This window comes from Lonchura striata, chromosome 4 (genome assembly GCF_046129695.1).
Source record: "Lonchura striata isolate bLonStr1 chromosome 4, bLonStr1.mat, whole genome shotgun sequence".
NCBI classification, from domain to species: Eukaryota; Metazoa; Chordata; class Aves; order Passeriformes; family Estrildidae; genus Lonchura; species Lonchura striata.
Window position 1 is genome coordinate 75,087,226 of NC_134606.1, and position 27,167 is coordinate 75,114,392.

The following is a 27,167-nucleotide window of genomic DNA, read 5'->3' on the forward strand; positions in this document are numbered from 1 at the left end:
CATAAAGCACAGGGGGAAGCAGCAATCTCTGAGCTGTATTATGTTTGTCAGCTCACAGCTTTCCAATGAAATTTGCTGTTTCTTCTGGAGAACTGTTCTATACATATCACCTCAGGAGCTCAGCAGTGTTTAAACCTAACAGCCTCAACATTTACTGAAATTTCTTATTGAAATGCACACCCAGAAGCAGAACTTTACCCAGCAGCAGAGCTTTACATAAATACAATCTACAGAGCAAACTATTTGAAAAACAATAAGCAAGCACACTGCAGATCTGCAGATAGCATGCCCCAAAACAGCCATTACCTTAAAAAGCATACATTTAGAAGCAGCTTTTTAGACTGTACCCAAGACCAGACATTTTGTCTGTTTGTTATTTTACCCATATGCTAAGTGCCATGCATTTATACATTATTCTATTTGAACCAATGTTCTTATTTCTCCTCCAGAGCCTCTCCTGCCCTGTGCTTTGTTGCAGCAGGCTCGAGGTATCAGTGGCTATAAAATGCCAAAAGATCCTACAGAAGGTAAGAGCAGAGCCCTCAGGATGATGTGGAAGAAGGTAAAACACAACAAAGGGTTCACAAATGCAGAACACAGGGGAAGCCACCCAGCCTCTGCTGGGAGGCTTTAATCTTCTCTAATTCAAGTATTTCTATCAATGACCAAAAAAGCCCCCCAAAAGTCTTACTTCCTCTTGTGAGATCTGAGGAACAAAAGTCTAGGAAACTTTTAGTGACTGAAAACTTCTACCTGCTCAGACAAGTGAGACAGCTGCGCTTCCCTCTTCTTGTCTAACCAATTTTATATAGAAAAAACCCGAATGATAAAGCATATGAAGCTCACAGTCTATAGGAGGAAAAAAATTTTAGAGTTCCTTGAAGAAGACTGACAAAGATGGCCAGACAAATACCATTTGGCCCCTCCTGTGTCTCAGGAAATTGAGCACTTATGGTATCTGAGCAACATAATGTCCTTCTGAACCATTTGAGCATTTTTTCCTATATTTGACTTCATAAGTAGTCACTGGAGGTACTCAGGTATGGAAGCAGCACTGCAAGCACAAAGTGGAATTCAAGTACATACACGGTTCATTCTATTGGATTTGACATAGACCCACTATATAAAACAAAATCATTATTCTTCCTCAACCCAATATTTTCATGTTTGTATGTGGCCATACTGAACTACAATATTTCAAATCAAACAGAAGTTTGTTTTTCCTCTGAAAAGTAAAGCAAGATTATTATCAATATAAAAAAATATATTCTATTTTCCTGCAAAAAATTACCCATACACAAGTAGGTATCTACTATACATAAGGCATAGCAGGGAGCATATCTGTTTCTTGCACACAGTACAAGAGTATTTCTACACTTAAGATTTCATTACAATTACCAATAATTTAAAAGGTAAGCTATTGAGACAATATTAAAAAATGAGTCAAACAAAGTGTACATGAATATGAAAAACGAGGTAATATTAATGTAAAAGATTTCCAGACATGGAAGAACAGACATGAGAGGCATCAGCTTGCTCCTGATACTGATTCTATGCATTAATCATGAAGACATGATAAAAGCCTTTTAGTGACCAAGGTACTGGCTTAGAGAATAAGTGATTTTAGAAGATAAAGGTTTCCTTTTTCCTCCTGGTGTCACTGCAGGGCTGAGTTAAGGTTGAGTGTCTCAAGTCTCCGCTTCTATAATTTAAATCCATTTCAAGACTTCTTTCTAAAACACATTGTAAATATTGTAATTTTAAAAATTACCCTTGCCTATATTTTTTTTTATAAATACTATTGCTAAGATCACAGTTTTGAAAGGTCTTATCTATTTTTTTTATTTTGAAGTACAAGTACACCTTTCTTCTCCTCCATCTCCAAATTCCATATTTTCCACTTTATTTCTATTTATGTCTTATCTTTCTATGTATGTCTTTACATGAAAGAATAACTTACTCATTTGAAAGCTTTATTTAGAGATGAGTTAAAGCTTTGATTTAGAGATGAGTTTATTGCTCCTTTAGAGAATTCCATTGTCCTATGTGTGCACAGAAAGCTTCAATTTTCTATAGCATGTTTTTACTGAAGAAATGACTACTTAAATATTTTGCTTCCACATTGATGCAGTGTAAAATATCCAATAGAAGTCATAAGGAGAAAATTTACCAACTGTAATTTTGAAAGCAGTTAACTGTTTAGATGTAACCTCAGTTCAACATGTTTATAATGATAAAAACCTTATACTCCCACCTACATATTTGATAGCAGGCAATTTTAAACCTTTACAGTTACTTTAAGCAACCAAATAATGGAATTTCAAAGCCTTCAGGAAGAAGTCAAAGCAAGTTTCTAATTCACTTACTATAACAAACATGAGAAAACCAGCAAATTATAGTGATAGCTTGAATAATATTAGTTTTAGTTAGAAATGTTCTGCATTAGTTAGATATGTACTGCATAGATAAATTATTTAAGAATTCTAATTAAAGACTATTAAGAATTAAAAGACCTTTATTTTTCTTCTGAAACCTTCAAATTTCAATCCTACTATTAATATTCAAGCTTTTATCATTCCCAGTAAAAGACTTAAATACTGCAGTGTGAAAATCCACTTTTCCTCAGAATACATCACCAACTGTTCCACTGCTGCAAACCTGAGGTTCAAAAGTCTTATTTGCAACACAATTACATACCAAAATCACAAAATATCCATATTTAAAAAAAAAAATGTCAATACCTAGCAACATGAAGTTGACTCAATTACAGTATTTATTACAGAAGTTGATGTAATTCTTTTTTTAAAGCATTGACGTTCACTACCAAATGCAAACTCAAAGTCCTCTTTGAAGACAACCAAGGCCACAGAGCAGATGCTGCTATTACAGGAATGACAAAATTAAAACAGAAACCAAGGAAAAGTCAGGTGAAAAGGAGGCCTTCAAGTATTGTTCACCATTCATTCAATTAAATTGAACAAATATATATATATATATATGCTTATAGTATTTAATTCTTAATTATTTGCACAGTTAAAAATAGTTGCTATATTTCATCTACAGTTTTAACTTTGATTTTAGCTACCATTTTCTCCCAGAAATCTGTCTCTGTCTAAGGAAAGTTTTCAATAGGGGCTTCATCTTAGAAAGCCAGCCTTTGCTCAGACAGGACTCAGTGCAGGTCTAAATTATGTTTACCTTAACCAAGATACAGAAAATTGAGATTATGTGTAAAGGGGCAAAAAAAGAAAAAAATTGGCCTGATGATGTTCTTTTTTACAGCATAGATAAACAGAATAATCAGTAAGGCAGCAGTTCTGAGTATGAAGAGTGTAAATAAATTTTAGTATTTTCTGTGAATGGGGTATTTTGTGGTTTTCTGTCTCAAAGTCTTTAATGCATAAACAACAACTCCAGCAATAAAGAAGCATCATAATTTATATAGTTTGGGCTTTTTTTTTTTTTTTTTTTCATTCTGATTAGAGCAAAGAGGGCTAAACACTTCTGGTTAGTGAATTAATATGTCCAAGAATTAGAAATTTTAGCTAGTGAAACGTTTTCCAGTTTTAAAAACAGTTATTGCCTGAATGGCCTACACTTCTCAATATCATACTCCATCATTTACACAAAAATCATATTGGCAATTATAGCATAGATTATATAACTATATGGAAGATGCTTCTAAGTGCACACTTTGAACACATTAGCATTTCAAGTGATTAAAGAACAGCAAAATTTACAACTTTTAAGCCTAGACATGTCAGTAATTGTCAGAAACACACAGAGCTGTTCCCCTCTGCTACTGAACATTGTCCAAGCCTATTAAAAACCATGGCACACTTTTGGCTTGCCTAGCTGTTAACCCACTTGGATAGATGACAGCTGCATCTGCAAATGCCCTATGGATATTAATGTTTCCATTGCTAAGTGCAAGAAACTGTTGAAAATGATTTATTTTTCATTTTAAAGGGTGAACCATTCTTAGAAGAGAAGAGAGGAAGTAAAGACCCTAAATGAAAGATATGCAAAGTGTGCATTAAAAAGTGTGGATCCTCCAAACTGCAACTCGTTTTCAAGAGGGACACCTGACATCACAAGGCTGGAAATAAAAAATAAAAACTGAGATGAAAAGAGAGAACTAATCTAGATATTTATTTAAATAGAGGTTGGGTTTTCATGTTATTTGTACCTATATAAAGTTTTTCAAGTCCTTTTATTCAGTAATCTTGTGAAGGGGAAAAAAAGCCCCAACCAACCATACAAAAAAAAACCCAACCAAAAACAGAAACCAAAAAACCTATAAAAACCCCCCAAACAAACAAACAAATAAACAAAAAAAACCCCCACCAAAGTGATAAAGCCCTTTTGTAAAGCTTATAGTTGTGTCAAAATACACTTGGTCTTCATAAAAAACATTTTTACGTTATTTGGAAGCTCTTTAAGAGCTTCTCTGAATAACCTATAACTCAGAAGCTTGACAAAACAGGTGGGTTTTTTTGCTTTTTCAAATAATCAAAAAAATCTAGAAGCTCCTGTAGATGAGTCTTCATACCACTGGATACTAACAGAAAATTCAGTTTATCATACAAGCAAAAATTATAGTGTCTTATGAGTATGTCTGCCTTCCATAAAATAATAAAACCCCTCCTAGAACATTAAAGTCAAAATGATTTATAATAATTAATCCCAGATTTTTTTAAAGATGGAAACATATATCACTTTAATGTTTTGATGCCAAAATCCACTTGCCTGGGAACAAAGTTATCCTAAGAAATCTCAAATTTTCTTTTATGAGAGCTATCTTGTTATTCAAACATAAGCAGAAAAACAATTTGCTCCCATTTTTGGAGAATTTGAGAATTTGGAGACAATTTGAGAAGAAACACAGCTGGTCAGTACAGTAACACAGCCTGGAAAGACATGATATTTCCCTTACTTTATACTGCCTTTCAAACAGTAACTTAAAATTCAGGTCTCCTTCAGAAAACTGGATGTTTTAACTGATTTACCATAATATTACTACTGCTATTAGTTTGTCTTAATATATTGTTCATCTACATGAGGCATTTCCACTTGCAAAAAGTAACCCATTCTTCATCACAACTTAATCTTACAGCAAGTAAGGGTTTATGTCAAATATTTTACCTGGAAATTTGGCTTAAGTTTTGATTCTCTAGTAAAGAATTATTCTAAAGCTCTGAGCTTATGTAACCAAAAATTAAGAAAAAAGAAAAGTTAAGAAGAAAAACCCATATGATGACTTTTTTTCGGCAGATAGGGTTTTTTCTATTCCTCAAACTAACCTACGCTACTTCTATATAAAGTTTGGAATAACTGTAGTAAAAATTGAAATTTCCAGACTATAAAGTTATACATTTCTTTAAGAGATATGGATCCCTTGTTTCATTTATTCCAGGAGATGGCGAGTTCAAACAATTTTCAGAGATAAACCTGAAGTAGTTGTCCACTAATATCTCTGATGACAGATTCAGTAAAGCGCCACTGTAAGAAAATATTTATTTCTCAGACTTGGCAGAGGTGGCATGAAAATGGACTGTACAAAGTATTGGAAAGGAAACTGAGCTATTTTGCCTGTATTAAAATAAATCTCTCTTGTCACCAGTAATATTTTCTATTCTAAGCACAGCCAGTGGCTAGCAGGCATTCTTCAAGTCATGTCCAGTCCTCATACCAGTAAGACATTCAGTGGAGGGGCAGGAGGAAGGGCAATTTCTTTGCCTTCCATGTTAGCCAAAAAATTAAAAAGTCAGTGAGTAACTCTCTTCTTTAATGATGAAATACCCAGGCAAGTCATTGTGAGAATGCAATGTTACAGACACACTTCATGGTGTACACTTTGAATATTTTTATAAATAATACACACATGAGGAGCACATTCCTTTGCACATTGTTGCTATTTTCTCCTGGGGCACGCTTAACAGTGAAAAAGGTGTGAATATATTATTAGAATAATATATTTTATAATATAGATATAAATAATAATATGTAATTAATAAGAAAATATTTGTGCCTGCACGGAGTTCATCAATGGCAGAAGCTGGAGAATATAAAATGTCAGCTCACATATCTGAGGAGGTGTGATGTTTATGTGAGCAATAAATAGAATCACAAAATCATTAAGGCTGAAAAAAGAGTCCAGGATTATGGAGTCCAACCATTAGTCCAGCACTGCCGTGTTCAGCACTAAACCATGCCCTGACTGAGCATTAAACAAGCTGATTATGTGTAAAGGTATAAAATCCTACAATTCAGGAAAACTTGGGAGTAAAAGTGGCTATTATTATGGCAGAATAAGAAAAGAAAATCTGGAGGTGCAAATGATAAGAAAATATATATTATTCCAATGGAAAAATTACAAAATTTACCCAAGATACAGAAGACTTAGGCATAAAAAATAAAAAATCAGCAAGCTATTTATCACTATTTTCCAGTGCTTACATAAATTAATCTATACGTCCCCAGTGAAAATAATTTTTCCATGCACAACTTGCCAAAACAAATTAAAACTTCATTAATGCTTTGGGGTTTTGCCAAAGAAATATTAACCAAAAAGTGTTATGTCTGTGGCATGAGCATGAGATATTTAGGCCAACAAGCTATAGAATGACAGGGTAAAACCCAGTATTTTTTCTCATTTGTGTTGTATATATCCATGAAAATGGATAAAGAAATATGGAAAATGAAAACTGGACAAAGAAATACTATTTTTGAGGAAGGGAAGAACATTTTCCCATGTTTTACCTACTCAGTGCACAAGTACCTTCTTCCTGCACATCTCCTCTATGATTCCTCTCCATCTTAACTGCATTGATCACACTTCCCCAGCTCCACTTCACTTTTTAAGTACCCTCTTAAGTCCTCTTTAAAATGCCAGAAGTGTCTTTTTTCTTTCTCATTTCTTTCCCTTCTGCTTTTATCATTACTTTTCATCTTTGCTGTATTTTAAGGGATTCTATCTCGTCAAATAATGGGGTATGAGAATTTTTGTGCTTGAACCTTCTGCCCTTTCTGTACTTCACGTGTCTGAGACTGAGACAAGCCACATAGAAAGGGGAGACAGGTAAAATACTCTCTTTTTGCTTTAGCCTTCCTGATTTGAACAACTAATAAAACATTTTTGTTTTAAGCTCACACAAATGGAATCAGATTTTGTTTCAAAGAACTGAATCATCTGCTTCTCAAGCACAAACAATCTCCTACAGGGAAAACAGGTATTTATCTGCTATACTTTTTGTACATTCTATTTATCAATCACACATCTTCACATAGTTTCAGTTCTCAGCTTTGACTTAGATTTTTAGCTGCAGAATTGCAAAATTTTTTCATCTATCAACTTCCATCCAGTAAACTGAAATTATGCAACTTCTCCAGATGTTCTGTCACCAGTTTTACAACAGATCTGCAGGATGGATGCTTATTATAGTTTTAAAGCCAGTTTCCTAAAACTTTTCTGGAATTGCAGTCTCTGCTTATTTTCCTTAGGATGCTGTGATTTATTGGTCAATTTTAGCCCAGTTGGAGAGAAGGACAGAGATATCAAAAAGACCAAGTTTCTATATGCTTGCTGGAAAATCAGTAGGAGCCTGAAAAACTGATTCAGGGAAAATACCCACACATTAAACATTTCCAACATGAAAAGACAAGTGTGACTTCAACAGTCAGCTGTATCTTCTGGGCTCCCAATGACAATATATATCCTTTCTAACCAGGCAAAGGGTGTAAGGGCCACAAGGGCAAGCCTTGAAAAAGGCAGGGAAAGGATAAGTGGGCAACTGGATTTCAAAGCAAATAAAGGAAGACATGGAATTACTTCAGTACAGGGGTCAAGGAAAATAAGGAAATTCCCCATTTGTGGATGAAAAGTGTATTCTCTGTTGGCAAGATCTCAAATAAAAACATTATTTTCACTTATTGAAGCTATTTAAAAGTTTTCCTTGTTACCTAGACTAATCTAACATTAGTCTAACTTGTTCTGAATTTTAACTTTCTTTCTAAGTGTGCCAGATGACTTCCATTCATGTAGAGTACTATGGACCCATAACCATTTTTAGATAATAAGAATTCAGAGATTTTTTTTCAGGTAACTTCTCAGCCCACTATGGTTTTCATCACATTATCTTGATCTAGATATGTAGTTTATTTAAATATTCTAGACCTATTACTTTCATTGCCCTAACAGCCACTCTTTTGTGATCATACCAATGACCATATGATCACCAGTAATTTAAAAATTAGAAAGAAAAAACATAAAGCAATTAAGCCACATATTTTTCACCCACTATTTCCTTATTCACTTGGGTAGGGCTGGAACCAGAGTTTCCTTTAGCTTTTCCTGCCTTTAAATGTGATTTCAGAATATTTCCATAAATCTTAATATTCCTTATCCAAAAAATTTAATGTTATATCCATTCCCAACAATACCTACTTCCATGTTCCTCTCCAATTACATTTTGATTTTTGGGTCACCAAAATGCCCTGGTAAATTATATGTGTAGGGTATATTTTTGCTCTTTTTCAACACCAAACAGGCCATTATTTTGCTTTTAGGATGCTCCCTTTCCAAAACTCCTCTGTGTTCTTTTTGTTCCAAGTTAGTTTTCCTCACAGAATTCTTCATACACCAAGTAAGAGGTCCTAACTTCAACTAATAATACTAACTTCATAGACTGTATTTTTTAATCTGACTTTTTATTGTTCTAAAGCTTTTATTTATCTAGATACCCTATTTTGGCTCTCACAACCACTTCCACTTTAACTATTAAAATGTTTAATTAATTAATGTTTAATTTAATTAAAATGTTTAATTAATTAAAAGTAAGTGTTAAAGTTACTTGATCTTCAGTGTTATTGCCAAAAGCAGAACTGCTCACACTCAGTATGGGCATGTTACTTAACTCTGTGATACTGAAGTCCTTTTTTGTGTATTCAGAGAGATTCCAACAGTATCAAAGTTTACCCATGGACAAGTTACCATTGAACACATTGCAAAATTCTACATCAATACCTGTTGAGTGGCAAAGGTTCCTTTTCTGAAAACCAGAACTGTTCTAATCAAAACCCAAGATGAGACATAAAAGTAAAAACCAAAAGTGCTTCAAGAAATAAAGATTATTAATTCTCACAACATAAGGTGAGAAGTGAAAACAGAAATTGCAGCACTGACATAGGACAGCATCTGCCCTTTTCTTAGTACAGTCTGTCCCTAAGCAATCCCTTAGCAACATGGAACTGTAACAGGGTCTGGGTGAACAAAAAAAAAATTGGTGATAATTAAGTAATTAAGCACCATCTTGCTCTTCAGCCTGTGATGTGTTTGATGTATTCAGTGACACTAACACATTACCTCCTGTGACATCCAGGATCTCACTACAACTTCCATGGTGACAGTGGAGCACTCAGGTAGCTCCATATGCACAAAGTGAAACAATATTAATTGTAAAGCATGACTGGAACATAACTGCAGAGCCAACTATCTGTAGCTGTTGCAAGCCAAGAAACAGTGAAAAACATTATTTCATTCATTGCTTTTTCTTTCAGCAGTTACAAACAAATAAATATTTATTTTGAAAATAAAATTTTCAAATTTTACTCCAATAACAGTTGAAAAAATTATAAACACTGTTTTCTTCACGAGCAAGACATTGACACTCAAATTATGAATTGAGAGCTTGCCATTTTGATGACCTCATTCTCAAGTTTTCTTCATGCAATCCACTCTAGGGAGAATGTTCTGGGGCTGACTGTGTAATTTACAGCCAGGCAAAGTGTAAATGATAAACCTCTAGCACTGTTTCTCACAAGGAGATAATTACAATCTAACACTGGTTTGCATCCACTGTGAATAGGTGTAAATAACTGAAGAAGATATGAGCTTATGGCAAATATAGTAAATAGCTTTTTTTCCATGAGTGTTTAGTTCAATGTACTGAGAGCTTAAACAAACTGTATATCATCAAGCCAAAAATATAATATTTAAGATAAAGATGTACTGTAAAAATTCTAAAGGAACATTTTTCTTTATTCATACTTATAAACATAGTTGTATATTTAGTGATAGAGACTTTGTTTCATTAGTAATGCCCTAAGAAGAATGATGATAGTAACATTTCTCAATTGAACTTCAATGTTGTCACTTTTTTCAATATGTTTTGCCTGCTGACACATTTATTCTACATCACAAAAAGAAATCATAATTGTTGCCATTGGAAGGGATCTTAAAGATCATCAAGTTCCAGCCCTGGCAATGGGCAGGGACCCCTTAAGATTCTCCTGTTCATTTTTTTGGTTTGATCAAGGTGCAGAAAGTTGTAAATAGTTTTTTGTTAAGCCTTTGTTAGCATTCTTCATCTTACCATGGATAAAGAATCCTACCCTGTGGGACTCCAGGGCTTCCCTCTGGCTGCCCTGGCAGGGGTCAGGAACCCCCCTGGACAGAGCCCCCAGAGACACTGTCAGAAAATGTGGGAAAGAATAAATGTTTTGAGATGTTTAGTTTTAAATCATTGCCCATGACAGAATATTCTTATTTGGCAATAAAGCCAGAGGAATGAAGGAGACTCTGAAAGTCAATAAAGTGTTTGATGGTGATGAAGAGATACCACAGGGAAATTCTGGATTTGTAAAAGCAGCTGGAGGAATTATGTAATACTAAGACAACTAATGTGCTATTCAACATCTGAAAACACAAAGTTGACATTCAGTGTGGCTCAAGCAAGTGGCTTCCACAAAGGCAAACCCAGCTGAACTGCCTTTGAGAATCCCAGCAGTAGCACAGCTGATCAGGGACATTTATTTCTGAGATAACTGGACAACAACTGAGGAAAAAAGACACAAAAGTCTGAAACAAATTCACCAATGTGATTTTGCCTCAGTGGGGTGGGTGGGAGCCGATTGTGACAAAACCAGACAATAATCTAGTTTGGAACAGACATTTGCATGTCCCCTGGCTTGGCCCTGTGCTCAGAGCACTTCAGGCAGAGTGGGCATTACAGGGATGCACCATGGAGATTCCAATCACAGCTCCGTGCTTTATCCAGGCTCTGGGAGAAACTCTGGCACCACCTGAGCATCTCTGAGGAAGCAGCTGGAGGAATGTTCACCTTTGCCTCACCTTTGCCAGTTTTGTGGTGGCAGTTTCAGCTAGCACACTTGGGTAATATTTAAATATTTCCCAAATCATCTCAGCTTGTACCCATGATCTTTAGTTAGGAATGGACACATGCTGTGTGATCTATAGCATGACTGGTCCAAGAATCTTTTTATAATTATATTTCTTGAGCAAAAGCTGTCTTTTGAGACTGCAAAAACAATTACTGAGAAGTCTTAGAGATAACAGCTTTTTCTGCACATATTTTTTTATATTAAGCTATTGATTAAAACAGCTGGGGCAAGCAGGGGAAAGTATAAGCACAATCATGGGTAATTTAGCATATTGTTTTACTCAGTGTAAACACATGAGGGTTTTTTTCTGAGGCATTTACTCAGATGTAATTATTCTAATCTTGTATTGAGAAAGCATGTGTAGGAAGTGTTTTTTCAATCAAATGATCAAGAAAGATAATCCAAAGTGCTCTACATCCAATGTTGCCATTAATTCTCTTAATCTTTAGCTTTATTCATGTTAAAAGCCATTTGTAATTCTTTGAACTATACCTCATCCTGCTGTAGGTATTATTTTGTATATCACTGCTGGAACATAATAAAGCAATGGTTCAGTTCTGTGTAATTCTGAAAATGATATTAACACAGTTAATGGTTTCTTTTCATTTAAATAAGCTGTATTGACCAAGATGCTGGTTTCCAGCAGGCAGTACACCTACAAAAGTCTGCTGTGATGACTAAGTTATGAAATAAAGAATGATCCAACATGACAGACCAGCATTTGGAACAATGTTTTAAAAACATATGCAGTAAAAGTCAAAACATGCCTAGAGCAAAATTTTGCCACAATGTTTATTAATTAGAAAAAAAAAGGTCATATATGTGATTCGGGTATATATGCCATGTGTCTTTCAATATGTCACAGCAGACAGAACATTTTATAACCAATGTACATGCCCCTGTGTACACTACTAGAGAATGATAAATGTGTTTAATCAAACTGATCAACTTTTATGACACTATTAACATTATAAGATGTGCGTGTAAATGGATACATATTCAGATATTTTCTTTTGAGAGTGTCAATTTATCTTTTCAGATGCTGCATATACAGCTGAATGTTAAACTCCTTCTCAAACATTAAATTTCATTTGGAACAAGCACACTACTCTGCTTTAAATTGCTGACCTTAAATAGCTGATCATTAAAGTGTCAGCCATTTGTCTGAAAATACTAAAATGGATCCTGGATGGCTTCCAGAATCTCAAAGAATTATGTGACAATGTAAAACGGATTATGTATTTTTTTCAATGATGAGTCCAGCCTGTCAATTTCATTATTTCTCTTCTTGCTGTGTACCCAGGACATACATTATGCTTTGGAAACCTAAAGGTCAGCTTTAGGTGGTGCCAATTACACGGAAAACTCACGGTGCTGTATCGGCCCATTTGTTCTGTTATTTCTGCTGGCAATGTTGAAAATGAGTAACACTTAGTGCTCTGTCCAGCATTGAGTTTCTGATTCACTCTGACAGGATGCCATTAGCAGTTATCCAGGATTTGGCTGGATACTAAATTTTGTTATATTATCTTTTAAGGAAATACTGAATAATACTGAACAATTTTATTGGAGTATTACATGCAACTCAATTTCCTCTGATGTGAATGCAAGTCAACAGTGTGCAAGAAGCCTCAACAAGACATAAAGCTTTTGTTCTGCTTTATCCTGTAAGAATATTTAAACAGGAAAAATCCATTAAAATAATAATTAACAGCTGTCTGTGTTATTAACTAATACAACTAACTATATAATTAACAGAATCTACACTAATGGAGATATTATTTTGTTGATCAGGGGAAGGGAGGCAAGGGTTTAAGCTCTCTTAAACCTTATATCCAGCTCAACATATGCAACAATCAGAATAAAAATGTTGGTCATGTAATCAAAAAAGCAAAAACATCCTACCAGACACAGTGCTGTTGTCTCATATGCACTGCAAATTATATTATCCAAAATATTATCTTACATCATAAAGCAGCTATTTCACAAAATAAAATTACAAAGCAAGAACTTTAACCTCTACTCTGTCAGAAAGCTTTGCAGTTACAGAAGAAAAAGGGTAGGAGACACTAAGGAAAAATAAAAAAAAGCAGAATGGTATCTTTTACTTTTTGAACCTTCCTCCAGTTAGGTTGCAACAAAACGAGCAGACTGTAAATATCTACATACATATTTAAATACAAATTTCAAAAAGCCCAATATGCCTCTAAGTATTGACATATTTTTTAAAGAACTTAAATTTTTTTATCACTTAGAAGTAAGATGCAGTATCAAAAAAACAATGAGGAAAGTGTGTCAGGCACTGAGGTATACAGTGTAAAAAAGGCTTTGACAATTTTGTCAAATCTAATGCCTTAACACCTAAAATAATTTCCTTGACAGCTTGATGGTTTCAAGGAAAAAAAATACCTGAAATCACATGAAATTGCTTTTACTTACCAGTTATAAAGAAATACCTGATTTTAATAGAAATTTTCATAAATATAAGCTCTTTAAGCTTTATAGAGTACTCCTGACTTCCAGATCTTGTAAAAGACAATTTTTGAGGTGTACCTGTCCATAAAAAAATCAACAAATAATAATATCATGCCCATCTGCAGTCTGAATGCATTACCTTTAAAAGAAAGCAGACAATTGCTTGCTTTTAAAGAAAGGGAACAAACAGTCCTTCTTCAGAAATGGGTTTAACAAAAGAACTGGTATGTCCCATAAATCTTTTTAGTCTCATAAAAGAAATGTATGATTTCTTTTCGTGGCACACTACCCCTTTGCAACCCATTAAACTGGGGCATATGTACTAATTTATATGCATGCATAAATGTTTCCATCCTCCTAAATATACAGAGACTGTTGATCACCTGTTGACACCAATAGTAAGTAATTCACCATCAGGTTACCAGCTATTGAATTCTCCAAGGATCAAAATCTCTCCACTACTACCTGACTATTTTTCAGCTCTTTTAATTTGAATAAATCCGGAAAGGTAGGTTTACAGCAAACTGCTCCATTAATCTCTCTCATTTTGTCCCAATAGCTAAACACCACATAATTTTGACATACGAATAAGAGTAACTCAAGCAGAGTTAACAACAGGCAAGAATATCTGAAGCTTGATAAAAAATGCACTTTCATCAGGAGGTTCACTAGAGGTTAACGGGACTAATTTGTGAAAAACAATTGGCAAGAAATTCAGGAAACAAGAGTTAACTTTACAGACTTGTGATTAGGGGAGATGTCTGAACAAGGTGCAGAAAAGCCAGCTAGAGGCCTAAAAAATTGCAGTCATACTGATGAAACAAAGGCATTTTTGCAAGAAGTGCTTATTTCTGCTGACATTTGGCAAAAAAAAAAAATACAAAAACAACCTTGATAAGTGATGTACAGAGAGAAAGCACATATTTCACAAGCATTGTGCATGTGTGTACACCTGTACTGCCCCACACGTGCAGTGCTCCTCAGTATGTCAGGTTTCTTCATTAATTACAACTCAGCTTGTAAAAAGTGCTAAGAACTCCTAAGGAAATATGTGCAACCACTACACAAGCTTTTATGTTTTTAAGTAATGACTGCATTACACAAAGCCACAGCAGAACATTATTTCACTGTTAGCAGTTTCTTCACATTCTCCCAGTCAAGTCCAGACTCATTCTGAACCTGCTGTATATTATTATGAAATTGTAAAGGTAAGATGTGGCTTGCAAAAAAAAAATGTGACAGGAAAACAATGCTGTGTAAAACTGTGCCAGATCATTATTGATTTTCATCAGTTTTGCATTGCTGGAAGCAAGGTAGTGAGACAGTATCCAATCAGTAGGGAAAGAAATCTCTGTCATTCTTTAACACAGTAGTTTCTTTAACACAATAGTTATACTTTAACACAACGGTTTCTAGAGTTTGAGGAAGCAAATGGAGTCAAAATGCAACAAGGAGGGCAAGGAGGTAGAGAAAAGAAAAAACCCCAACAATGTAATTTGTTGGAAGGTGTATTAAAATCATGGCTTAGTAAACCCAATGGAAGAGACACTACTACTGACTGGTTCTGTGAAGTCAAAGCCAAGCATCATCAGGAAAATCTTTTTAGAAGTGAACCAGGATTCCTGGATGAGACACCACTGGCAAAGTAAAATCCTAAGGCCCACATGGAGATCACATCATCTAGATGTGCTGATGTCCAGGATCCAGCAAGACTTGGAAGAAGGATTTTACCTTTTTTTGGCAAGGGGAAGCTTGCCTAGTTTTTTAATTCAGCAGAATAAAATGCTTTCTGAATCCTCATAGAAGCATTATAAAACTGTGCTTGTCTCAAACCAACATTTTTTGGCTAAGAAAAAAGCAATGCAAATGTTTCCCTTAATTGAGAAAAATATATTTTATTACATGGCATGAAGATTTCTGCCTCAAGACTATTTTAAGAAGTGCTTTAATTTCTAACTTGCTATAAAATCAAGATAATTTTGTGTATGAAAATATGAAATTACTATAAGCACCAGTGACATCTGTACCTCCCTCATCCCATCCTTCCACCCTGAAGAACATATTTCCTAAACATTTCTGTAATCAAGTGCACACCTGTGGTACTGATCTTTCTTAAATTTAATTTTTTTTCTTTTTAACTACATATTTGCTAGTTCAAAGACTTTTAACATGCAGAACAGGAGGTGGGGGGGCATGTTAGGTCTTTTTTTGGAGGACCTCCAAGGCAGTCTACACCAGAGGAAGATTATTTAGTTACACTGATCAGATTGGAAATAGACATGGATTTCTCCAAAAATATTAATTTGACATGTTAAGCCTTGTCCAGAAAATAAGGTATGAGAGACTTCATACATTTCATCATTTTTTCTGATCTTTTAATCCACATTCATGGCAACAGACCCATTACAGAAAATGGGATCAGAGTGCTTAGGTGGGTAGAAAAAAAAATATTAAAAAATGATTTACTTGCTTGTATTAGGATTACTCACTCAAGAAATGAGTTCCATGATTATAATCATAGCTAGTAACATTCCTCATGTGCTTGAGAATTTCTATGATCCAGCCTTGGACAACTGGATGAGCTAGGGATTTCCATAATCTTGTCATAAAAATCTATGCATAAAAGATTAGGAGATGGTTTAGCTTTGATCAGTGAGGTGCTGTAGCCAGTACCCCCTCCCAGCATCCTTCTAACAAATAAAATCATAATACCTTAAGACAGCTTTACCTCTTTCTCTTGTCAGATTGGCATTAAGATGGTTACCTTCATAATGCTGTGGAATAACTGTGGAATTAAAGATTAACTTTCTCTTTTCCTATAAGGAATCCTACCTTTCCAATTCAGGAAGGATGGCACTAAGTAACTACAACTTTACCTTTTAAATTGATATCAGCAGTAAGAAAAACAATTAATATTCCTAAATATTAAATACATTTCCAGAAGTTAATTTCTTTGTTTAGAAAAAGTTTCTAGAAAAATGTTAGATTAAATATTTTTTGTCTCCCCCACTTCCCCTTCCCCCAAAAAATACAGCTAGAAACACCTTGCTACCATAAAAGGGAGATTTCTTTGAGTAACCTCATTTTTAATGTTTATATGAAACTTTTTCCTTGCAACTAACAAAATGGCACCAATGTCAAGTAGCTGCTGATTGACACAGTTGCTTTTTTCTTCTCTTCATGAGGAGGTTTGCATTAGTTTTGCATTTTGATATTATAAACTAGTCTCCAAAAGCTTCTTACTTTAGTCACTATCAAAGTGCTAAATGGATCAATAAATATATAATAAATATTAAATCTTGAGCACTCATCTTCAAAATTATTTGCAAAATGTTTTTCTTAATAATTTCCTTTTCTCAAAAGCAGAAGTGCTATAAAACACTGGAATGATGGACAGCACAAAACTCAGTATAATTATGCTAGAGAAGAAGGACACATGATAAAACCTCCCTACATTCTGGCCTTTGATGTTTAGCATCTCCTTAAGCTTCCTCCACATTGGTTCCTACTGCACAATGTCCCTACTTTTCTCTCTTTTCTTCCTCTTCATGACCTACTTAGCCACTAGTGATTTCCCAGGGTCATCAGAACTGTCCATCACTCTGAAAACTACAAAGGAAATTAGACAGCAGGAATAAATTTTGAGATTATTCTGATCTTGGTTGTCATTCTAGGACATGCAAGGAATTGTTTGACACAAACTCAGAGCTGCTGGCACGGCTTTGAGAGCACACAGACCATGCATGACCTAGCAAATGACTGGCTGGGCAAGGGCTTATGCTAACTCATGAAATAAAATATCTCTACTGATTCAAATGCTGATCAGAAAGTAAAAAGGAGTCTAAAAATCCCCAGAAGATTACTGATTGATCAAAATCCATCAATCTATACTAGTTAGTATAGTTCTTAAAGGTTGGTTTTTTTTATTTTGCTTTTTTGTTGAGCTCCCTCAGTTCTTCTAGTCACTTATTTTTAGAAGCAAAGAAGGGCAAATACTAAAATGTGTTAAGGGTATGACTGAGAATTAGAGATCTCTATGCATCCTGCATAAACTGTTCAAATTCCCATCTACCTTACTACATCAGGGTAAATCTGCCACTCCTGCTAGCAGGAATAATATGTCACACAATGTAGAAGAGATTTAAGTCAAAGACTGAACACAGCACACTACCTTGATGCAAAACCATGGTAAAACAGGATATGGCAGCGGGGAGGAGTGAGAAGGATGTCTAAGAAACCCTACAGATCCAGAAGAATAATAAAGATAAAGCATCTAGGTTTTGATATGGTAGGGAATCAACTGCTTAAGCATAAAGTACACAGAACCACAAAAATTTTCTCTTTAAAATATCATAAATATCAAATCAGGAGGTGTGTGTGGGCAGGGAAGTAAAAAAAAAAAAAAAAAAAAAATGAAGAACTTTGTTGGCTTTATAAACTTTAGTGACTTTTGGTGACATCACAAATCTGAATTGCCTAGAGTCAAGATAATTCTTGGTATGTTTAGAGATTATAATGTAAATTGTGGACTTAGTATTTTAGGTTTTTCTGTATATCTCCATAACCTGCAGAGCCCAACAGGTATGTCTCTATTTGAAACTCAGTTCATGTCATACCTTATGTACAAAGGTCATACCTTTGTACAAAGAACAAAAGCAGTGTGAACTAGCTTTTCTGTGCACTAGCCTGAAGAAAGTTAAAAAAAAATTGAAAATAAAGCCTGAAGAGATGAGACAGACCTGAAGGGCCCCTTAAGCTGATCTCATAACAGAAAATAAAAAAATAAAATTATTGTTAACTTCTACTCTCAAGCACAAAAAATGCATGCAAGACAAGAGACTGCTAAACACTGAAGTACTATGTATGTACAGATGTAATTTTTCCCAATGAAAGACTATTTTTGTAGTTTATAAATCTGCTTCTTACTTTGAAAGCACTCAGGGATAATTTGCAAATGAGAGCTGTGCCTAATAAATGCTGATGCTTTCTTTAAATCACCTGCTCCACAAAAATAACACCTCACCTGTCATCACATGAGTCAGCACAACACCGATTTTGGAAGAATTTTATTGGGTTTTTTTAAATGTAATTAAGACTTAAGTTCTGCCATGGTAGTCAACATTCTCAGTAGATCTCATTTTGCTGAAAATGGGGTGAGCTGAGAGTTTAGCAGAAGCGAGATGTTGTGTTTCCCATTCTTGGTAACTCGTTCACTTTGTACCTTCGCAGGGGTTTGTGCCTCCAGCCCAGCCACAGCCTGATCTCCACTGGGGATGCACAACTGCTCCTGTCTGAGGACGTGCTGCATGTCTTTCCACCAGAGATGGGATGAGAAAGAAAAAACAGATCAATAACATCAGCCATAGGTTAATGGCGCAAAAAATTTTAGTGCTTCAATGCCATTTTGCGTATTTTCTATTCCTGTAAGAGGTGCAACTTCTGCGTGTTGTCTCGCTTGACAGTTATGGGAATTTATTAATCGCCAGCCAAATAACCCATTTCATTTTCCTTTCTTTGGTTACCATGTCCACAGCCAGACAAGAGACAGCAGTTTTCTCTGGCCAGGTTCACTGGCGATCAATCTCTGCTGTTATTGTAGCCTCCTCGGCTGTAATGCTCAGCAGGGAGCATGTGTTCCTACATGCTTTCTGAAATATTAATACACAAAATTGTACTGAGGTTTCTGATAGCAGCAGATTGGTTTCTCTGAGGTTTTCTGATTAGAGGTGCATTGGTGATTCCGAGAAGCCAGTGGCGCCGAAATGGGTTAAACCTAATAAGGTTTTGAAAGCTGATAGCATAATTTAAGAGGGCTCAGAGTCACAAAGCTACAGACCTAGCTGACCCCAGCAAATTACAGTGTTTGTTAATGTTCTGTTACAGACATCTTCTAGTCAACCGAAAGCAGATATATTAAGTGAAAAATTGACTTGTGGCTCACAAAGATAGGCTACCCTTTCTTCCTTTTGTGTGCCAGTTGACGACTCAAATGTAAAGGGAAAGGCATCATGACTTCTGTTTTTACCGAGGCTTTTGGGAATGCAGTCTTCAAAAACATTAACTTCAGCTTCCGAATGAAGAAACATAATTGCCTTAAAATCTTTATCATCATAATCTTATATGATATGTGCCCCTTGGGAAATCTAAAAACAATTTAAGGAATGGAAGACATGGGAAAAAATCCTTTTACATTGGGCATGATGATTATAATCATATAAGCTTTAGAATCAGTGCAACTGGAATATAGAGTGATTAAAAAAGCACTAAAATTTATATTGTGCTTTCAGAATCAGTGTTAATTAAATGAAGTGTTGGCCACCTCACAATGTTTTAAACTGAATCTTCTTACTAAATGTTTAATGACAATAAGTTGGCTTAGGAATATTTATTGCAGTCTTTCGAGGAGGGTTTTATTGAAATTCTGTTTCCAACCAGGGCAAGCTGACAGCTTTAAGAACCCAGTAACTGAACAGGGAAAAGGGATTTTCATCGTTACTAAGTCTAAATTAATGCAAACAATGAACAGAGGTAACAGTCTCATGACTCCTCTTATAATCTTGTTATGTTCTGAAGGAGGTGTCTGAATTCCCATGCCTCCCATATTCAGTAATGAAAATACTCTCCCAGGCATAGACCAACAGGAACAGCAGTCAGCAGATGAAAAGACCTGGCAAATTAGGAATAAAGGTGCAAGGTGTCAATGGTGCATGCCTCTGGTTATGTGTTAGCTGACATTCTTGAGACAGAAACTATACGGCCTCTGCTCAGACGACTGCACCAGCCGCACCATTTATTCACTAGGACTGTTTGCTGGAGTTCAATTTATAACTTTTATTACAAAACAACAGTGTGAGTTCAGGCAAGGCCAAACACTCCATTTGGGCAGCTTTTTCAAGCCCAGAACCTTGCAGCCCTGACAGAACTCTCTGAGGTAGCTGATCCCTCACAGCAGAGGCAATATTATCGGGGACAAAAGTGGGTATGGGCTAAAGCCTCTTGCATTCTCCAGGTGTGCTGCCTCTGCTCCCCTTCCCCCTGTTACATGGACTGATTGGGCTGTCCCAGGGTTAGAGAAAAAACAGAGGTCACGGGGAAGCAGGGGATGTTCAAAACTGTCTTGGGAACTATGAGGAGCCAGGAGCCACCAATGAGTTTAAAACACGCACTGTTGCTGTGAGACACGACCATCTCTCAGTAGTATTCCCTCAAAATGTTGCTCCAGAAGCAATTGATTCAGATGTAAAACTGCCTTCACAAAATAAAATATGCCTTCTGACATATCCCTTTTAGGAAATGAGAATTTAAGTACAGTAAGCAACATGAGTCACCTGTGATGAATTTGCATATAAATTGGAATAAAAATCTGGGAGTTTCTGACTGTCAGTGCCTGTGCACAGAGCCCACCTGCTTTAAGAAAAGGGAAAATGCTCTGTTGAGCCTGCATTCTACAAAAATAGCATACTTGGTGAGATTTTTATACCTGTTTACTTTGAAGTTTGAGACCTCACCTGAATTTATTGCATTCCTCTTCCATGACAGTGACTACACTGTCACTGCTGTGACCACAGCATCACTGCTGTCACTGCGCCAGTTCTTTCAATGGTCAAAATATTTTTTCTCTGAGAATTCATCTGGGGATATCATAAATATGCCATGCTTAGCCTCAGTGGGGAAGCTTACAGCTCAACTTTTATTCGCCTCTCCAGTACCCCATTACTCCAAGGAAAATTTTAGGGAAGGGCACCTTGACCCACAAGTACCTACAAACATTCTCATAAGACTTCAAAGAGAGAACTAGGAAGGCAATTATCTTCTATGATGTTACTCATTGGCATAAAAGATAAAAAAGAAAGGAAAGTTTAAAATAATCCATCCTTCAGTATGTGAGAAGGACCAATATTATCTGTGTTTGGAGAACCCTCTAATTCAGAAAATAAAAGAGCATTAAAAAAAAATCCTAAAGAAAACCCAAAAAATACCTCACACCCTCAAATAAACCAAAAAAAAAAAAAAAACAAACCAAGAAACCTTATGCTAGAAGTGAAGAATGAGCACTGCCAATTGTCATTATGTAAAGATTTACAGGAAAAGAAAAGCAATTACATGGCAAAAACCTTTGAATCACAATGCTGTTATTAAATAATTCTGATTATCATATATTGCCAAGTTTCAGTAGTAAGTCCACTTTTGAGATTGTAAAACCAGCAGGAAAATGACACAGTGAAAGATGAGATACATGTGTTGACACACTATTCAGTGACTGAATTCTCACTCCTCCAGGTTGCAAATTGTTGACTGAGCCGTGACAGTAAAAACCTAATTATCTTCTTGAAGCCTTCACTTGGCACAGTATATTCTTCCTTCATTTTTTAAAGTTTCACCTTCTTCTCATAATACAGATGGGAAAATTAAGACTGTCCTGTTGGTGATGGCAGCTCAGAATTTAGTACCACTTTGAGACAATGCCATGCATTTCAGTGACTATCAAATGAAAGATAAAACGTTAAATCAAGTTAAAGAGAAGTTGTGTGCTTAAAGCTGTAAAAGCTTATTTTGTGTGAAATAAATTTAGAGGATAATATATAAACCAGTTTGGTTTTTTTTTTTTTTACTATTCCTGCCTGAAAATATGCACTGTCAGAGTGTGACGATAGATTTTTTTTCTACTAATTCATAACCTCCAACTGTGAGCTAGAATAATGGCAATTTCAGTGATAAAAAAACTACCACCAGCAACAAAAAAAGCAGCTAGTCTGATTCCGAAGAATTTAGAGTATGATAAAAAATGTCCCATGCTGTTTCTCTTAAGGCTTACTATAGGATTACATCAGGATTTTTCTTCTTTTTATCTTCATAAAAAATCAGAGGCTTAACAGGGAAATCATGAATCAAAGATAGCTAGAAAGATAATGTCAGTGAATTAATACTTTAAGGAGAGGATAACTGGTGCTGTAATCCTGAATTCCAGGGTGAATGCCTGAACACCACCTATGTAATCTGCATGATTTAGACATGGCTGCTTTCAGATGTAACTCCTGCCTCGTGATAAAGTTTTCACTTGAGAGAAACTGAAATTCAGTAATTTCGTGTATTTTTACATGAAATAGACATGATGAGAATAGATAATGGCTGAGCATCAAGACAGTTATTTTTCATTACACAGTCCAGATAATGCTGGTAATCTCTTCCTGACAGGTCTTGAATTCTTTTGAGTAAAGTAGAACACCTTCAGAAAAATAAAGGCTGGATAGCTCCTTCTGTGCTACAGATCAGCATAATTAGGGTTCTCTGGACAGTTGGGATAAATGGGATTAAGGCATTTCAGACAGAGGAATAATGTGAATCTAGCTCTTGGTGATGGTTTCAGCATTAAGATGCTGCATGAAAAGGACCTCCACTCAGCGATGACCTAACAGAAGGACACCAGTTGTAGTTTTGGTATGAAATCTCCTGGTAAACTGAGATTTTTATAACATCAACTAATTTATTTCTGCTAAAAATTATAATTCTATAAAGTCTGGCTGCAATGTTGAAAAGAAGAGGAAGAAGAATCTTGCAGCTCCCTCCCTGCACACTCCACCACAATAGCTAAATAGCTAAACCTTTTAAAGTTCAAAGCACTTTCTTATAACTTTTGAAGATGCCTATCTGATGTGGAAAAAAGGAAAAATTAGATTAGGAACTGAAAATTTCCTTAGGCATCTTTCTAGGAGAATAGACACATCCTGTTTAAGGTGAATTGATAATGTATTTTATTTTCATGGGGGAAAGAAGAGAAAGAAAATAGATTTTGTTAAGTTTACCATTTTCTCCACAAACTTAAACACAGGAATGACTATATTGACATTTCTTTGGGTTTCAAGATCTGTGAAGTTTTCATAAAACATAGGAATGATTAGAAAATGTCAAGTAATACCTTTATCCATCATTCATTTTCTCTTCATTCTTCTGTCAGAACTTTACAAAGAGTGTGTCTGTTTCTTCTACTGCAATGAGGTCCTATCAAAAAATTATTAGTTTAGCCAAAGGAAAACAAAAAGGGGAAATGCATATAGTCCAATAAAAAGCTTAAAGATTTGCACATGCAGCTGATGCTCCCTAAATGGGCTGCAAAGCAAACTAGACTGCGAATCTTAATTTGTAAGTATAAACAGCTTTAGAAAGATTCAGTAAAGGGTATGCTTGTATTGCAGGTGACAGTACAGAATGAAATAATGGGATGCCTCCTGTTCCCAGAAAGAGCTGTGATGAACTGATTGTAATTTCACCTTGAGGTCACCTCTGGTCTCAGTTGTCTTCCTTATTATGCATACTATTAAATAACCACTGTGATGCTAGTGATATTATCCCATCTGTATTGCAAAATTCCCAGTGCAATCTTTGCTTCATGTCTGAAAATGTGAGCATGCAGTGATAGGAAAAAATATTTTGAAGCATACAAGGTTTATATATAGCACCCTCTAACCTAAAGGGTTTCAATAATTTTCAGAAACTGCAGGTCTCTAGCAAAATTAAAATATGACATCACTTGGAGGGGTTGCAACAGCTGAGGAGCATGCAAAGCTCTTACTGACAGGTTGGTCATATATGGGGATGGTAGTAATGGCTTACTTGGATGAAATATTTTTTTACAAAATTTTACAAAATTTTTTGCTCCAGTACTACAAATAGGAACTAAAAGCTTTCCTCTCCATGTTAAAGAAACAAGTTTATTATTTCTTCCCGTAAGAACTCCAATTTGTTTATACAGTATTCAATTAATTTACCTTTGAAGGATGAATGTCACAGTCAAGTTTGTTCAAATGAGGATCCGGAGTTCCAGAAAGTCTGGAGATAAGATGTAGTATTCCGCTGGATAAATGCAATTGTACTGGATTAAATTAACTCCTCTCAATATTCATACTAATGTAAGAATGCTGTCAGTATCATTCCTAAAATCTTCCCATCCAGTTCTTTTAAGCTAGCTGTTTAGTTCTCTGGTGACTCATGGTTTTGCTCTTTTTATTGTCAGCTACAAAGATGTCACCATCTTTAGTTCTGTGGAGTAGTACCAAAATTGTAAGTGACCTGGCTTAGGATGCTGTATTCTAATAAAAAAAGTAGCTGTAAGTCATAGAATTGCCCAATGTAGATCAGCTTTTAAGTTTGCACTTTTTTACTGATGTTATTGCTGCAGATAATAAGTGAATATTAAATAGTGAGACCTGTGAGTGAAAAGGTCAGAAATTTGAAGTTAACGTGAGAACAGCACTATTAAATAGACATCAAGCAACAAAAGCCCCCTGAAAATAAAAGCAGTTCTTGGAACTGAAGGACTAAATACCTTTTGGATATTACTATGAATTAAATTCATCATTAGAATGAAGATCACATTTAACTCTTTGCTACATTAGACTCATCTTTTGGTGTTTTAAGTGTGTCTTTGGCTGTTCTTCAGCTAAAACCAGAAAATAACCTTAATTCTTTACAAAGACCACTTTAAGCAATTTCTGTCCTAGCATTTAGATACAATACACAGCTTTAAAAGCACAGAATTAAACTCCTTTAGTAGGATTACCTAGTTAGCCATGAAGCTAACTTTTTTTAAACCCCCACCAGAGAATTGCATATGACAGGTGAAAAAATGCTTATTCCTCTAAAGAAGATCAGTCGTCCTCTACTTATTTGCAAAATGTCTGTTTTGAAACTTTCAAACTCCTCTTTTGCTGCAAACCAAAGCCAGTGTTATAACTAGGCATGGTTCAATGAATTACATTTAACACTGTTGTTCAATTTTGCCAAAACAGAGACAGTAAAATTTGTATATAGGCTCTATCAGAAGCCAGTGAAACCATTGACAAAGATGAAAAAACCCTGCATGGATTGGTCTCAAATACTTCAATTATAGAAGTGTAGAGGGTAAATACTTCCTAGTAGTGATGGGAGGTAACATCAGAGAATCATAGAAAAGTTTTTGGAAAACATCTTTAAGGTCATTATGTCTGACTGTAAAATGAGGCATAATGGCAACAGAGGATAATTTGGAAAATTTAGGCTGGATGTTTGAAAAACATTGTTACTGGGAGAAAGATAAAAACTTCTTCCATAAAAAGCTGTGCCACATTGTCACAAACAGCTCTGGGCTACCTATCCCTCTAGTTTTCCAAGACTGAGCTGAGCAATGCTACATCTATTACTACACCTCTATCCTTCTTCCAAATAGGACAGAACATCCTAAGATTTCTGATTTAGTGGACCACATCCTTCCTGTGATCCTTAGATGTGTTCCTGCTTCTCAAATGGCCAACTCTTCTGGATGATACAGGATTGTAGAAGGAACTCGTGTCACCAAGCAATTACTGCTTCCAGCACAAGACTGAGAAGAGAATGAAAAGAAATAATTCAAGCTACTGTTGCAGTGAGTGCAGGTCTGAAAGAGATAGAATTTGCTTCTCTGTGCCTCCTTGCCTTGTTATTTCACAGAGCTGAAGCAAAGCAGCCAGCCAGACTGCTTTCTTCTCTGGATAATGACAGCAAGGCTTTGAGCAGCACTAAGAGATCTTGCCACTCTCAGAATCACACATTACTGATTTCCCAGCAGGTGATCAAGTGCATCCTCCCGAGGAAAATTTGCACTCTGCTTGTATGTCACTGAAGTTTTCACACATCTGAAAAAGAGTAAAATTAACTCTTTTGCAAGTTCAGAGGATAAACAAAAGCACTATTGACAAGCAGTACTAATGTGTAGTGGTGACTGCACAGTACAGTGGTACTGTGATAATTAATACAGCATGTTTTATTTCCTACATTAGAAAGCAAATGAATGTGACTGATAAGTTTAGAATTTTTAATGGATTGTGTTGTTTAAGATAATTGGGTGAGGCTGTGAAGTTACAGAGCAGTTGTATGCTAATACATACAGCACCAAAAAGTAGCTAAATCACTAACTTCATAATGAGCCAAGGACTCTGAAGGTGAGAGTCAGACTCTAAACAGATAGAGAAAGCACTCCAAGAACAACTTTAATCCTAAAACTCTGCCTCTGAAATGTTGTTCAGCATTAGGGCTCTGGGCCTCTTCTTACAGGAGACAAATTCTAAAGTACAGAAATATCTCTTGTTGCCAAGAAAATTGAAAACACAGTGTTTCAAAATCAGTAAGGCTGAATTAAGGAAATAAAAAAAGTAGAATAGATTTGTTCAGTAGTTATCAAAAAGCAAAAAGTTTCTTTCACTGAGTTTATGTTCAGATAGTAAAAGCCTGCCAAAACTCTCAGATGAAACACACCAATTGTGATATATAATGCTATGATATACAATATAAATTCACTTATACTATTAATTTTCTTGCCAGCTCTTCACATCTCAGCTTCTGACAATCCTCAGAAGTGTTTTAAAAAGGGCTGGGTTGCAAATGTTATTTAAAATGTATTTTAGATTTAACCTCAGTAGCTTAGATAGATGAAAAGTCTGACTCTCACAGCCAAAACAAAGCAGGACAATATTTTAGCCTCTCATAGAAAGCACTAAATC